General features: G+C 42.4%; 1 protein-coding gene across 1 annotated transcript in view; it reads right to left on the bottom strand.

The window, feature by feature from the left end:
• The window catches only part of LOC133085142 (nuclear receptor ROR-alpha), a 593,802-nt gene that overhangs the window by 241,919 nt on the left and 336,737 nt on the right, over window positions 1-15,146 (bottom strand). The gene's annotated exons all lie outside the window — the stretch shown is intronic.

Here is a 15,146-nt window from a genome sequence, read left to right as displayed (position 1 = left end):
TAGACACTGATGAGTCTGGCAAAAGTGGGAAACATTGGTTTAGGTAAAGGGTGACTGAGGTTGACAAAAGAAGTGTAAGCAGGCCTGGTGAGCAAATCTGCCAATCTTTCTGCCCAGTATCACAGAGCATGAGTCTGATTCTAAACCCAAATCTAGTGTGAGGCTCTGCCAGGCACAGCTGATACACCGCTTGCCTTGGCTTGAAGGTCTGAGGCCACCGTCTCTATGTCATATGCATGTGTGACCAGGAAAATAGAAGAATCACAGCTTCTGTCTCCCTCCTGCCCTCCAGGGAGAAGACAGCCTTGGTCCAATTTGATCCTGGGCCTTGTTGGTCCAATCAGAGTAATGGATTAGGGATGAAGGAGACTAAAAGGAACTGAGATTTTTTTGACTGGTTCACAGTGGAGAAACCAGACTCATGGAAGAGGAAATGATAGATTTGGAAGGTAAGAGGTAGGTGAGGAAAAGTTAAGAATCAGAAGGCACTGGGTTTGAGAAAAAGTTTGAAGACCTTCTTTTTTTTTTTTGTTTTGAGGAGAGGGAGTGATTCAGGCAGCTGTCATATTGTGATGGGTGGCGTTTTGGGGAGATAAAGAGATTTTTCAGAAAATCTGCTGTAAGCTATAGGTGGAATCCTTCTTTTAGCATTTTCTGAAAAAGTGTAATAAAGATACAGATTGCTTCAAAATTCTTTTTGGAAGTCAGTGTGTGCTTCTTTGGCAGTGACACGGTGCTGATACTGGAGATACAAGGCAGCTTAGTCTTATGCGGGTTACATACAAAAACCTGTGTGGTTTGCTTTGAGCTCTCAGTTTCTAGAGGGCAGGGATTCATATCCATGCAGATGATCTGGATACACCCCAGGAGGCATCTTGTCATCATTCTAAAAGCTCTGAAGGAGGAAGGAGAATTTGAGTCCTGGTTCACCTTCTTACTAGCTGTGTGGCTCAGGATACGTCACTCCCTGAGTTCAGCGTCCTCACAAGTATACTGTGGGCAAGGATGGTGCCATCTGCCTGCACCTTGGGCTTCTGTGAGGATCAAATGAGATAAGTATATATGAGCACGTTCTGTGAACTGTGAAGAGCTACCCAAATCATCACGTGGCATGGCGTCCTGGACAACATGACATTCAGCCACTTACCGTAACTCACCATAACAATGGTGGCTGGAATGGTTCCAGGACTGATTCTGCCCAGGGCTATTAGCGAGTCCTCTCTATCCCTTCCTGGTATCTCCTCTGTCTTGGGAGCCAGGGAGGAATAAACTCAGTCCTAGGAAATCTACTGGGAACTTCACAACTTCCCTACCTCATTTCACCCAGGGCCTCCACCACTGATTAAATGGAAATGCTGGAGGGTGTAATGGGCCCAGGCCAGGATTCTGTTGAATCCAGCCTATGACTGGCCACCGCGCCCTGGGCTGATGGTGACTTCACCCACTGGCTCCCATCTCAATGGATGGCTCTCTCTGAAAGGCCATTTTGTGACTTGTCCTGGGAGCACTTCATTCATGCTGGCTGAAGTTCTTTCCCTTTCTGCTCAAAATTAACCCTACTCAGCCCAAAGCAGCCGCAAAGAATCTGAATGAGACAGCGGCGAGGGAGGACCTTGCACAATCCAAGTATGTTTCCAGGGGAGTTTTCTTTGCTTTCCAGGATTCCAGGAGAATCCCATCCAACCACGGAGGCAATGGCTTGGCGGGAGCCAAGGGCCCGCCTCCCGTGGAGGTCTCTCCCCATATGTTCCCATCCCTCCCAGGAGCTGAACCTCCCTATGGAAAGGAAGCCAGACACATGTCTACCTGCTGCCTCAGAATCTGATCCTGCCTTTTTGCTTTCAGTAGCTGAGACCAAAGGCCTGGCCCATTCCCTCCTTGGTCTGAGGCAAGAGTCCTTGCAGCGGATTTTCCTGAGAGGCAGCCCAGAGGCTGGTGTGACAAGGAGCTGGCCTGCTTTCCTTGGCCTCGGCCTGGCCAGTTCTGCCCTTGCCCTGAGCCAGGCCAGCAGGACTCAGGGCTCAAAGCAGCACCAAGACCTTGAATTAAGACACAGGCAACTCATTCCACTTTCCTGGCCGCCTCAATGGATCTGTCTTGTCGGCCTGCGTCTAAAACCCTTGAACGATTCCAGCTGCTGAGCTGGGCCTGCGGACACAGTGACATTTGGTTTCTGTTAGAACACAACAGATCAGTGTCTTCACCTGCTTCATTTTTTCCCTCCTGCACCAGGAGGGGGACAAGGCAGCCAAAGCCTGATGCTGCTGATTTGGAGATTTCCCATTTTGTTTCGGTGACTTCATGCCTTGGCCTGGACTCTGCTGGTATCTTCCAAAACCACTTGATTTCCTGTGTATTTCCAGCACTCGGCCAAAAAGAATGTACAGTATGAAAAAAATGTCTGCTGCCCTCAATTGCAGAGACCCTCTGGAAAAAAATATCTGGAGGGCTTTTAAATAAAAGAAAATAATTACAACCTGCTGAGTGCCTTACAGAATCTATGAAACTCGACCTTTTCCAAAATATCATAGTATTTCCTGTGGCTTCTGTAGGCTAAGCCTTCATGGATTTATAAGAATGTGTCCAACACAGTCTCTGGGCTCCATTTTTTTTTAAATCCAAAAGTCAGATGTGAAAAGCCCAAAGACATCCTCTTGGAGGACAACATCCCAAAAGGTGTTAAGCTAAAACCCAGCTGGAAAAATAGAGGCTGCCAGCTGTCGGGGGGTGGCAGGCCATGTGCATTTATTTTATTTTATAATTTTTTTAATGAATGGAGGTTTGATTTTCCAGCTTGCCGCCCAGTTGTAGCTTTGCAGATGCTGTACATGGCAGGTATGCCTCGCAGATGTGTAGAGGCACAGCTTACAACTATACGGTGGGTGGAGAGTGGTTTATGAGCCTTGAGATTCATAAATTCTAGTCTTTAGAACTCTCTGTATAAACATGGTTAAAAGTTAGAAAGGGAGAGAGAGAAAACATTCTGACCTTAAACTACCTGTGATCAACGATCCAGACTCCTGCTGGCCTTTCCCAAGAGAAAACTGAAACCTTTTGAAACAGAAACTCAAGGAGACAGAAGCTTCTACTGACTTTCCGGAAGAGGTAAAGATTCCCGGCTTGGGTTCACTGTGCGTGACTATTGCCCACTAAGTCTATACGTGGACAGACGAGATAAAACGGAGGGGGGTACAATCAACTGGAGACTTAAAACCTGCACAGACCATCTCAAATACGTGGTCATAAAAATCTCTCTCCCTTGGTGGCTTTGCAAAAATAATTCAGATTATTGTCTTAACTTCGTACTGTAGGCCGCCGGCTTTAGTTAAACCTGTGGAATTAAGGCCTTCATTTCCAGTGAGGAGGAGTCGAATCCCGTATCAAATGACTCTGAATAAACTAGTGAGCACAAACTCACTAATCGACTCTAGTTAGTGTCAGCCTCAGGCTGAACTGTGAACTGGTGACTATGTGTTTTCACAGCCCTCACCCTCCCCTTGTGCTTCCCTTGTCTCCCAACTCGGGACCCTCCCTTCAAGCTTGGCGGCATCCCAGGTTGGGAGAAGTCCCTTGCTCAACTTAAAACTTACTTAGGAGTTTTCTTCTCTAGCAAAGTAATTTCCGTTGAGGTGAGAACAGCTGAGTAGGGTTCACCTCCCAGAGAACAGCCATGTTTTAATCACCAAGGGAGAGTCCCAAAAAAGTCAGACTCCTGGGAACAAAGGCGAGCTGATGAGAGAGAGACTGTAAATTGGGAGATGGAAACATTCAACCAGTCTTCATTCCCAAGAGATAGAAGCGTAAGGAAGAGCCTGCTTTCCTCTGTGGTATAGAGTTTAAGTGATGGCAAGTGGAGCAAACATAAAGGAACAGGCTGGAAATAACCAACATCCCTTTATTCAACCTTGGCCTGTTAAATAGCGAAATACTAACAACTATTTTATACAGAGAGAAAAATGCTAACACGCCCCAATCACTTTGCAGGGACGCTTTATAAACTTCCTGTAGTTCAGGCTGCCTCTACCATCTCAGGACTTCAGAGTAAGTGAAGCTTGTTACCATATGATCCAGCAATCCCACTCTTGGACATATATCCGGAGAAAACTCTAACGCTAAAAGACACATGCACCCCAATGTTCACTGCAGCACTATTTACAATAGCCAGGACATGGAAGCAACCTAAGTGTCCATCGACAGATGAATGGATAAAGAAGATGTGATACATATATACAATGGAATATTATTCAGCCATAAAACAGAATAAAATAATGCCATTTGCAGCAAGATGGATGGACCTAGAGATTATCATACTAAGTGAAATAAGTCAGAGTAAGACAAATATCATATGATATCACTTATATGTGGAATCTAAGAAAAAGATACCAATGAATTTATTTACAAAACAGAAATAGACTCACAGACAAGAAAACAAACTTATGGTTACCAAAGGGGATAGCAGGGTTGGGGAGAGATAAATTAGGAGTTTGGGATTAACGTATACACACTGTTGTATATAAAACAGATAAACAACAAGGACCTACTATATAGCACAGGGAACTGTAATCAATATCTTGTAATAACCTATAATGGAAAAGAATCTGAAAAAGAATATATATGTATGTATAACTGAATCACTCTGCTGTACACCTGAGACTAACACATTATAAATTAACTATACTTCAATTAAAAAATGTTTTAAAAAAAAGAATAGGTGAGGCTTTCTCACATGGACCACAAGAAGAAGTGCTGTGCATAAGGAGAGGAATTCTCAGATACACAGTGTGTGATGGCTGGAGGGTACAAGCAAGGCACAGAATAGAATACGTAAACAGACCATGGGAAATTCTTGGATGAGTCGTCCCAGGTTCCCAGGTAAGCCACAAATCAAGTATTAGTAAGTAGGCAGAACCCTTCTTGTTTCTGCGCCTTTCCTTTAGGGATCTAATTCTTAGTAAAGCAACTCAGGAAGAAAAAAACTAATGCTTTGTTTCTAGGACTTGGCCCTTTGTTTTATAATTAATATAGATTCCCACCCAATGCATAAATGTTTAAAGCATCATTTATATTGCATTGCCCACTTGTTAAAGTTTAAAATGTTGCAAATAGCCAAGAGTCTGTGCTTTAGTTACAAGCAAACTTGCTCACCCCATGGTCTTAATCTCTGGCAAACAGTGGCATAAAATTGACTGCTAGGTGAATTTTGTATTTGTTGTACATTCTTTGCCATTATAAAAAAGATACAGGGCTTCCCTGGTGGCGCAGTGGTTAAGAACCTGTCTGCCAACGCAGGGGACACGGGTTCTAGCCCTGGTCCGGGAAGATCCCACATGCCGCGGAGCAACTAAGCCTGTGCGCCACAACTACTGAGCCTGCGCTCTAGAGCCCGTGAGCCACAGCTACTGAGCCCACGTGCCACAACTACTGAAGCCCGCGTGCCAAGAGCCCATGCTCCGCAACAAGAGAAGCCACCGCAATGAGAAGCCCGCGCACCGCAACCAAGAGTAGCCCCCGCTCGCTGCAACTAGAGAAAGCCCACGCGCAGCAACGAAGACCCAATGCAGCCAAAAGTAAGTAAATAAAATAAATAAATTTATTAAAAAAAAGATATAAAGATCCAGTTTTGAGTCAAAACCTAGCTTAAATTATTTTAAGTTATGTACATAGTTGGATTGAAATGTGTGTGTGTGTTTTCACATGTGCACATCTACATGATATACTGTATACTATTTTTTTCACCCATTTCACCCAGAAATGGGTGAAAAAAATAGTCCTAACCCCATATTGGTGCAATTAGTTAATAAAGATCTAAGGAGATATAAACCAACACCTTCAGACATTAGGGATTGTTTTTTCAATTGAAGTATAGTTAATTTATAATATTGTGTTAGTTTCAGGTGTACAGCATAGTGATTCAGTTATTTTTTCTGATTATATTTCATTATAGGTTGTTACAAGATACTGCATATAAATCCCTGTGCTATACAGTAAATCCTTGTTGCTTATCTGTTTTATGTATAGTAGTTTGTATCTGTTAATCCCACACTCCTAATTTGTCCCTTCCCCTCACCTCCCCTTTGATAACCATAAATTTGCTTTTTACAGACATAGCAATTATTTTATTAACAAAGGAATGGGTCTAAATATTGAACAAGCCATTTGCTTTAAAAAAAAGTCATATGGAAATAGAGTAAGAATATTCCTCCTCATGTCATTCTTAGATATTCTAAGGGTTCACACCACTTTGGTTTGCATGTCAACTCAAGGGTGGATTGTGCAGTGGCTGGGAAGCAAGGCAGGCTCTTTGCCAACCTTCATTCCCATAACTGGGCTTCTGACCTAACCCTTATGAGCAAGTCTCTCCGAGTCTTTGTCAGGTTCTACCCTGGTTTTCTTTCCAGGCCTCCCAGGGTCCCAGCCTGGTTCCTCTCCTTGCCTGAACCCCAATCTTACCATCATAATTTTTAGATTTTCTGACTGTCAGAGGGTTATAACGCAGGAAGCTTGGCACTGATTGTGGGAAGTTGGGTCTGTTTCAGTAACACCGCCCCATTATGGCGGAATATGAGTCTGCACTAGCAGAAAAGTCTGAATTCTGAAATATTTTAAAGAGAAGAGGTCCTGGTATTTTCCAGTAAGGAAAGGAGGAGCTCTATTCAACTACTAAGAAGAGTTTCCTGGGATACTTCAGTTAAGGTATATGTGATTTGTCAATATTCTGAGTAACAGCTGTTGTTAAACTTTAGTAAACCTACGAGTCACTCAAGGAGCTTGTTAAAATGCACATTCCTAGGTCCCCCATCCCTCCCGGCCCAGGATCCTAATTCAGAAATTTTGGGGTATAATTCAGGACTTTTGGACTTTTTCTCCCCATGATTCTCTCTCTTGGATGGAATTTTGAGAAACATTGCTCTATGTATTCAGTAAACAACATCCATGTATGAATCACAAATATTTGCTGTCTTTAAAAAGTTTAGTATGTCCCCTATAATCTCATTTGTACCATTAATTCTTCAAGTAAATTATTTCTATAAAACATAGATGTAAAAGTTAACATAGCCTGATCCAGACTGAATTACTGCAAATTGCTCTAAGAATGGATGAAATGCAAATTAATGAGATTTCTGTAAATGCTTGTTATATGTTGCTAACTAATATCCTATGGTGGTGAGTTATGATATATACATTCAAATACCGAGCTGTTTTAGCTATTTTAGGAAATTAATTTCAAGGCTATTTTTACACTAGCTAAGAGGGAGAATACAGCTGATGGTCATCTAAGTAACGCTTATGGGCCAAATGGATATGCTCTAGACCTGCCCAGATAAATGTTTCAGGGTGACTGTTAGAAAATTTCGACACTATCTCCTTTACCAGGAGTATGACAGAGAGAAAATCTGCCCCATGATTTTAGGCATGTAAAGAGCTAAATCTAAATAACCACAATAACATTAATAGCTAATATTAATCAAACCCTTTCTATGTGTCAAGTACTTTACGTTCATTATTTCATACTGTCTTCACAACATCCCTGTTGATATTTACAGATGAAGAAAATGAGGTTCAGAGAGGTTAAGTAACTGGTCCAATGTCACACAGCTAGAATCTGACTCCAAAGCCCAAGACATCACGGCTGTGTCTATACCTGAGAAAAAACTCACTCTCCCCACTGCATGTGACCAGTCTCCTCAAACAGTGTTTCCTTTATTTTAAGCGTAAATCATGCAGCTAAAACTTGCAGTTTGAAAAGTTCATGTAGAATGAAGTGGTGCACAGAAAATAATTATCCAGATATTTTTCTTTAGGAAAAAGAAAAAGAACCTCATCTTCATTTCAGTTTCAATATAGTTTTGCAAACCTATTTTGGTCTGAGTGCCCCAGAGCTCAGCTTTGTCCAGGTCCAGTGCTCAAACCTCGGTTCTCATCCTACCCAGGTCTAACAGATGCTTGGGGCAGCCTTATCATTAGATCGCCTGTGTAGAAAACCTTTAGAGGAGAGACCTGAGATTAGAATAGAGGAAAAAGAGTGAAAGATGACCATGAATAGTAATCTCTTCCCTTCTGTGATGGGCTTGTAGAGAATGGTTTTAGAAGTGAATTTTTATTTTTTACTTAAAAAAATTCAAGCAAGGCAAGGAAAAGTAACGTTCAATGTCCTAGTAGTTGCTTCAGAAACAGGGAATCAGCTGGCACTCTGGGTTACATGGGCTATGCCCCTGCCGTTCATGTTCACAGTCAAAGCCACCAACGCCCACAGACAAAGTCACCCAAAGGGTGAAGGGCAGGGAAGGAAGGATTTGAGTCTCCCAGTCCCCAGGTTGGTGCCCCTCCATTACACCAGGATAAAGGAAGTACTTCATTCTGATGCGAGGACTTTGTTGGTGGAGGGCATTTCAAAGCAGGTGGTGATCCAAGCAGAGAAGAAAGGCAGCCGGGGGTCTAAACATGGAACAAGGCAGAGGATTGTGGAGACCAGGAGAGCAGGGAGAGGCCACTATCAGAGGCTCCAAGGAGAACGTCTCCTAAGCTCGCCCAGCTGAATGTCTTTTCCCTCACCTAGGCGGGCATCCCTCCCCACAACCTGTTCACGGGTTCAAGTGATCATCCCCTTCAGCCCGGCTGTCATGTCTCGATGACTTATGGCAAATAACATCAGGAGTGATTTGCAGTTGTATGAAGATAAGTGGTGGGAATAAGAAGAGGGGAGAGCAGGAAATGGATCATCATTATGATTATTGTTTTTATTTAATTAGGTTTTGCTATTAGAACAATAAATAACAATAATAAGAATGATCATAATGCTGATAAACCAACACTTAGAAAGCCAGGCACTATGCCAAGCATTTAAAATATGCAATCTTGTTCAACCCTCTGCTATTCTGATCAGTGTTATCATTATCCGACTTCACAGACTCCAAGCCGCTCTTCTGCTGTTACCTAGACCATTCTGAGAAACCCGTTCTGAAATAAGGATGGGACTCTCTCTCTTGCATCTAGGACTCTATGTCCAGGTAGGAGCTGGGCGAGAGTTTGGGAAGAGGAAAGAATGGACAAAGTGTGTTAGAAGATAGGCAAGCTGTAAATATGTAGCTCATCTCCTGTGACCCCTCAGCTGAGTGAGTGGGTATTACCAAGGAGTTGGAGAGGGTCATTGGAGTTAGGTAGAGGTTCTCTGACTTGCTAAAAAACCTGGGGAGACAGAAGGCAGTGGGACAGGTTGGGGGAAACTAAGAAAGAGAGTGAGGCAGACATAAAGAAAGAACATCAGGCGATGAGAGACGCCTCTTAGAACAGCATAAACACGACCAAAATTTCAGGCATCAACAAAAACCCACTGACGCTCAGACACTTCCGACTCCGTGCCTTTCCTTCCCCCATGGCACAATTGGAAGCTCTGATTTCATATCTCCTTTTACTTCTGGATGATGCACACTGATAAATACAGTATGTGAAATGTAGGGATGTGTGAAAAGGAAGTGTGGCGAGGGTTGTTTTCCATCTCCAATAATAGCGTTTCAATTTGGTACCTAAATAAACAGTCTATTTGAGTGGCTCCCCTTTGATACCTCGAATGTTCCCTTCTGTTATTTCTGGCAGTTCCCAATCCTGTGATGTGATTAGAGAGGATGATTACACTTACATAACAGCATCAAATTAATTTGCCGCCGAGAACAACAGCGGCCGGAAATCATTGGAGTTCTCAAATCACTCCCCCAACCTGCAGCCGCCTCGAGTTTATTTAAGTGACATCAAGGGATTAGAGCGAAGTCGGTCAGTAGAGCACTGTTGGGAAAACAACCAAAACATCGACGCTGACCTTGTAAACCAAAAGAGGAACAGAGCTAATAATGAAAAGTGCTGGTCCCAGGCCTGGAACCAGGGCCATCGGATGAATCAGCCTCCCAAACACACATTTCCGTCTGCGGGGGAAGGAGACAAACTGTACCTTTCAGTGAAGATTATTTTCTCGGGCTGCGCCCTGCCAACCAAGGACTATCAAAACCAAAGATATCTGAGATTGTGCTCATGTTTTTTCTTTTCTTTTTCTTTTGGCCCCTTTTCAAGAAAAAAAAAAATTAAGTTGACTTGAATTTTTTACCCCATGAGCTTATTAGATCAAAACAACAAAAGAGAGAGAGGAAAAAAAGCAGAGGCAAATAGTATCGCCTCTGCTTTTCTAAAAGATAGGCAATAACTGCTCAGAGCGCTGTAGCCCGTGATCTCACCCAAGGCTGGAGGTTTACAGCAGAGGGTAGCATGTGGATGCCTTGCAAAGGGGCTCAAGACGCATGCAGGGCTTGCAGTTTTCAGTTCTGACACTGACCCTTGGGCAGTCATTTAAAGACTCTGAGCCTTGGTTGTCTCACCCAAGAAAGCATCTCTATCACAAAGCTGGTGTTCACTCATCTGTTCATGCCGTTCATCTATCCATTCAACAAATACTGATGGAACACGAATTCCAACTCAGGAACTGTGCTGGCCACTGGGAATACCAGCTGACATTGTCTCAGCTCTAGGAGCTCGTGTCCTAGTGAAGTGTGACAATAAAGACAGCCACTGTGCACTGAGGGCCAGTGTGGGCAGGCATCCACCTCACCACCCTTCATCCATGATAGTATTTAAATCTCACAACCACGCTATCAGGGTAGGTATCACTATCCCTATTTTGCAAATGAGGAAATGGAGCCTACATACTTTAAGTAACTCCATGCCAAGTCATATTTGCAAGTGACTAGATTGGAATTCAAACCTAGGTTTTCTGAATTTAAAGCTCTGCTAGGTCCCTTTATACTTTTTTGGAACCTGACAAACTCTAAAGCATTCTGCAGGTACAAAGAATTATTTTAACTGTGTTTACACAAGATGTTCACACACTAGACAGACACCACAAATGCACAAATTTTGGTTGCCTCATTCCAGCAAATCCAGCTCTTCATTTGTTTTAAAGCACATCATTCCTATTGTCTCATTTAATCCTTGTAACAGTGTGATTGTTCCCATTTCACAGTTGAGGAGACCAAGGTTAAGCAATATGCCAAAACTGGACTTAGAACTGTCCTAGGACAGGAACACTGGTCAGGGGCTATTCCCCCGCCACTCCCCACCCCCCCATCACCAACCTCCTTTCAACGGGAATGTACAAGTGGAGGCTGGTGTTTTCAGTTTTGGCTTCAGTAGATTTCTGGATGCTGCCTATATATGTCAGTCTTTTGGGTTTCCATGGCATCCTGTGTTTAGGTAGAAATCCGCATTTGAAATACAACCTGGGGTATTTTTATACTAGCCCACTTTGAATATCAATTGCTGCTTTTCCACCTTGTAAAAATTTGTAGCATCTCCCATCACCTTTTATTAATATCGTCATCATTCATGAACATGGAGATTCTATCGTGCATTCTTTCACTTAGCTCTTGTGTAAGGCTGCTCTCTACATCAGTATATGGGGGTTCCAAAGTTGGTACTACTCCAATTAGATCATTCTAACCTTTTGTTTCTTGTATGTAAGCAACAAAACATTACAACAAAGAGACTTATGCTAATTCCAGCTTTACCATGGAATCCATCATATCACTTGACCCTGCTTGTTCATACCTCTCTTCTCCTAATTCATAAAATGGTTGTTGGAAAAATTTTTGTACCATTTTACCCTCGTGGCTGAGTTCATTGCTAGCCCTTCTGCCCGAAATGCTTGCCGCCTAACTTCTACAACACCCCCCATTTCTTCAAGGCCAACTCACTCCCATGTCCTTGAAGACACATGTCCACAATACCTCTGCCAACACCGACATCCACCTACTCTGAATTGGCAAAGCCCAGAGATTGTCAGAGTTTATTGGGCAGGCACCTTAGTGGAGACCCAGTCCTAATTCCTTCTTATATGGATGAGGAGACTGGAGTCAGAGAGGTCAAATGACTCTCTGGTTGATGCTGAAGCTGTAACAAGTACCCCACTCCCTGATTCTTGAGGTTCGCATTGCTTGTGTCAGACCCCTCTGCCTCTCCCCTGACGTCTGTGGAACTATACAGTGTGTACACCGTCTAGAATGGATATCTGTCTCATTACCCCCATAAACTCGGTGAGCTTCTGGAAGGCAAAGGCTGAGTCTTTTTCATCACTGAATCCTACAGCATCTTTCACAAGCCCAAACATACAGTAGTTGTTCAAGGCATACTTTGGGATAATTGACTGTCTATGGATGCTACATTCGTTATGGAAACCATCTGCTATCCTACCCCTGCTGGTTCCCTCTCTTGTTCCTCCCTGTTCCTCAAGCCCCCTCCACCTCATTCCCCACTTCCACAGAGGGCTTGACCTTCTTCACCACACATTCATTACTCTGCTCATTCACTTAGTAGCAAATATCTGTTAAGTGCCTATTCTGTGTCAGGCACCGTCGCAGGTGTGGAGATGCAGCAGAGAACAAAACGATGTCTTCGCCCTCATTGAGCTCATCAGCCCTCAATGTCTCCACCTTCTCCTCCTAAGTGACAGTCCCCAATGTGCAGGAAGCCCAGAGTTGCACAAAGATGTTCCAGGAGTGTTCACTCATTGCAGGTGATAATGGTAGGTATTTTAATTTCTACCTAAATAACTGAATAAACACATTGTTTACTTAAATATGTTTTCCACTTAGAAGAGTTTGGGATCACGTACGTGTGCTCATGACTTGGTTTCCACTACTGGGTGCTGAGCTGAATACCACCAGCCACTGTGGCAATCTGACTGCCATGCAATTTCAAATGTTTCTTTTCCTTTGTTGTTTACTTGATTAATTTGTCTAATTTTTACCCATAATTGGCGTTTAGGTAAAGGCAAACAGCAGAAGAATTCTGAAGAAAAAATTTGAAAAGTTTATGAAGAGCTTACATAGGATAGTAACTCTGCAAATATACTTTAGGCTGTTCTTCACCAGATTTGAGAATTACATTGACTGACCTCTCACATAACCCACTGAGATCTATCATTTAAAAATATATGTTAATAATACAAAATTTGGTATTTCTTATATCCAATTCAGTTTTCAATTACTTGTATATAAGTGCTTGTAAATAATGACCAAAAATCTCTATTTCACTATTTAGAAATAAAAGAAACAAAGAATAAAAATACACCAGAAGTTTTTTTTTTTTTTACCCAAAATGAAAAGTTTCTGAACATTACTTAGGAAAAGCAGATTTTGTCTGTTTTTGTCAATATTTGATGCTATGATAATGAGTTAAATTTCAAGCCACAGTTTAATATTTATTTGGTTTCCAAACTAAGCACACTATCAGATGTCATTTTAATGTATGTTTTATAAATTGTCATTTCTTACATAATTAAAGTAAATTAAACTGTGTGCATCACTTGTTAGATGGAACTCGTTCAGAACTTAATATAATCCATGAATATTAGTAACTATTGTATTCAATTAATTTTGTAATAAAATCTTTAATATATACTGATCTAAAATGACACACATACTTTAAAACATTAAATCGCTTAATTTTGCATTGCATGCGAAATGATCAGATGATTAAAAATTTCTCCAAATAATATATATTCTTAAGAAATGATTTCACAAGTTTAAAAATGGTTGGGGAATACTGTTCTAAACTCTTTATATCTGACTTGCTTTTATTATCTATGCTCCTTCTCAAGATGAATGTCCTTCTCAGCACCATCTATCATCCTTTCTCTTTCCTGTATAGTCAATTTTTCCCTTTCTACTTTCTTCTTTTCCTCAATCTACAAACATTATCAAGTCTCCCTACTCTAAATAGCCAGCCAACCAGCTGTAAGCAGCATCAGGGAACCTCCTCCTTAGGCCCGTCTCCCCCACAAGTTGCTAACTTACACAGACAAACTTCAGGGAGGAATATTTTTCTGCCATCTCCTCTGCCTCAGGGCCTTTACACTAGCTTTTTCTGCCACCTGGAATGCTCTTCACCTGGTCCTTCATGTAGCTGGCTGAGTCCTGTAGTTCAGCTCTCAGCTCCTCCAAAAGCTGACCAACCTTGCTAAAGTGCCCATCCAATCCCAACTCCAGCACATCACCCTCTTCTGATTCTCAGTATTTATTACTGTCTGACATTTATTTATTTTGGAACAATTCCAAAGAGAGAGCATTGCTGCTCCCTGGATGTGATTCCAGTGTGAAAAATAGTGCCTAGTACACAGAAAGTGCTCGATAGTTATTTGTTGAATAAATGAACAGATGAGCAAATGATGATCTGTTTCAGCCTCCTTTGCTTTCTTCTTTATTCCTTCACTCACTCCTTAAATGCTTGCTTTGTGTAGGAGTCTGCCTTCCAACCTCTTCTCTTCTCCCTTTTCACACGTTCCACTTCCCTTGGGCTACCATGGCCACCCTCAGAATTCCAACACCCATCTATATGGAGATGGCAAATACGGAGCATGGTGCTGCCCAGGGCAGACATTACTAGCAGATTTCAGCTCTCTTTTCAAAACAGTCTAGTCCTAGTGTGCACGGTCCTCCAGGCAAGCTCTCCCAACTGAGAGGTGTTGGTTCTCCAGATGAAAGCCACTTCTCTGATCTATATGCCAATGACTCCCCAAATCTATATCTACAGCACTGGAGTATTCCGACCCCCTTTCACACTACCTCCTAGACACCTTCATTTGTTCACCTCCCTCATCCAGCACCGTACCTGGGGCATGGTGAATGCTCAATAAATGCTTTGGGCCATGATAAGCACGTATTCAGTGACACTATCTACTCAGACAGTCCCTACCAGCTTGCCAGGTATGAAAGTGAGACTCACGTATTTGTCCTTCTCTGCTTTCAGAGTTTCAGTGGCAATTTGCCAGGTCTGGAGCACAGTACCCATTTGTAACAAGCTACACATTTTGGCCAACAGTTCCACAATTTCACCCTTGAGTTCCTTGGGTGGATGCCATTAGTTCCAGTGATTTATTCACACCTAGAGTGTCATTCCAGGACATCTTGTCCACTCACCATGGCTTGTTCAAATGCTTTAGACGCTTCTGTTTTCACACACAGTTGGGGAGTGGGAATTCTCTTTTGCATTTCTTTAGTTAACAGCTAATGCAAAAAATTTACCATGACTCTCTCAACTATTTTTTGCTTATCTTTAAAGCGGTGGTGATCAAGTGGGTCCAAATGATCCAATTGACTCCCATTTCC

Source organism: Eubalaena glacialis, chromosome 2, assembly GCF_028564815.1.
Source record: "Eubalaena glacialis isolate mEubGla1 chromosome 2, mEubGla1.1.hap2.+ XY, whole genome shotgun sequence".
NCBI classification, from domain to species: Eukaryota; Metazoa; Chordata; class Mammalia; order Artiodactyla; family Balaenidae; genus Eubalaena; species Eubalaena glacialis.
The sequence above is the reverse complement of the archived record's forward strand: the minus strand, read 5'-3'. Positions and strand labels throughout refer to the sequence as shown.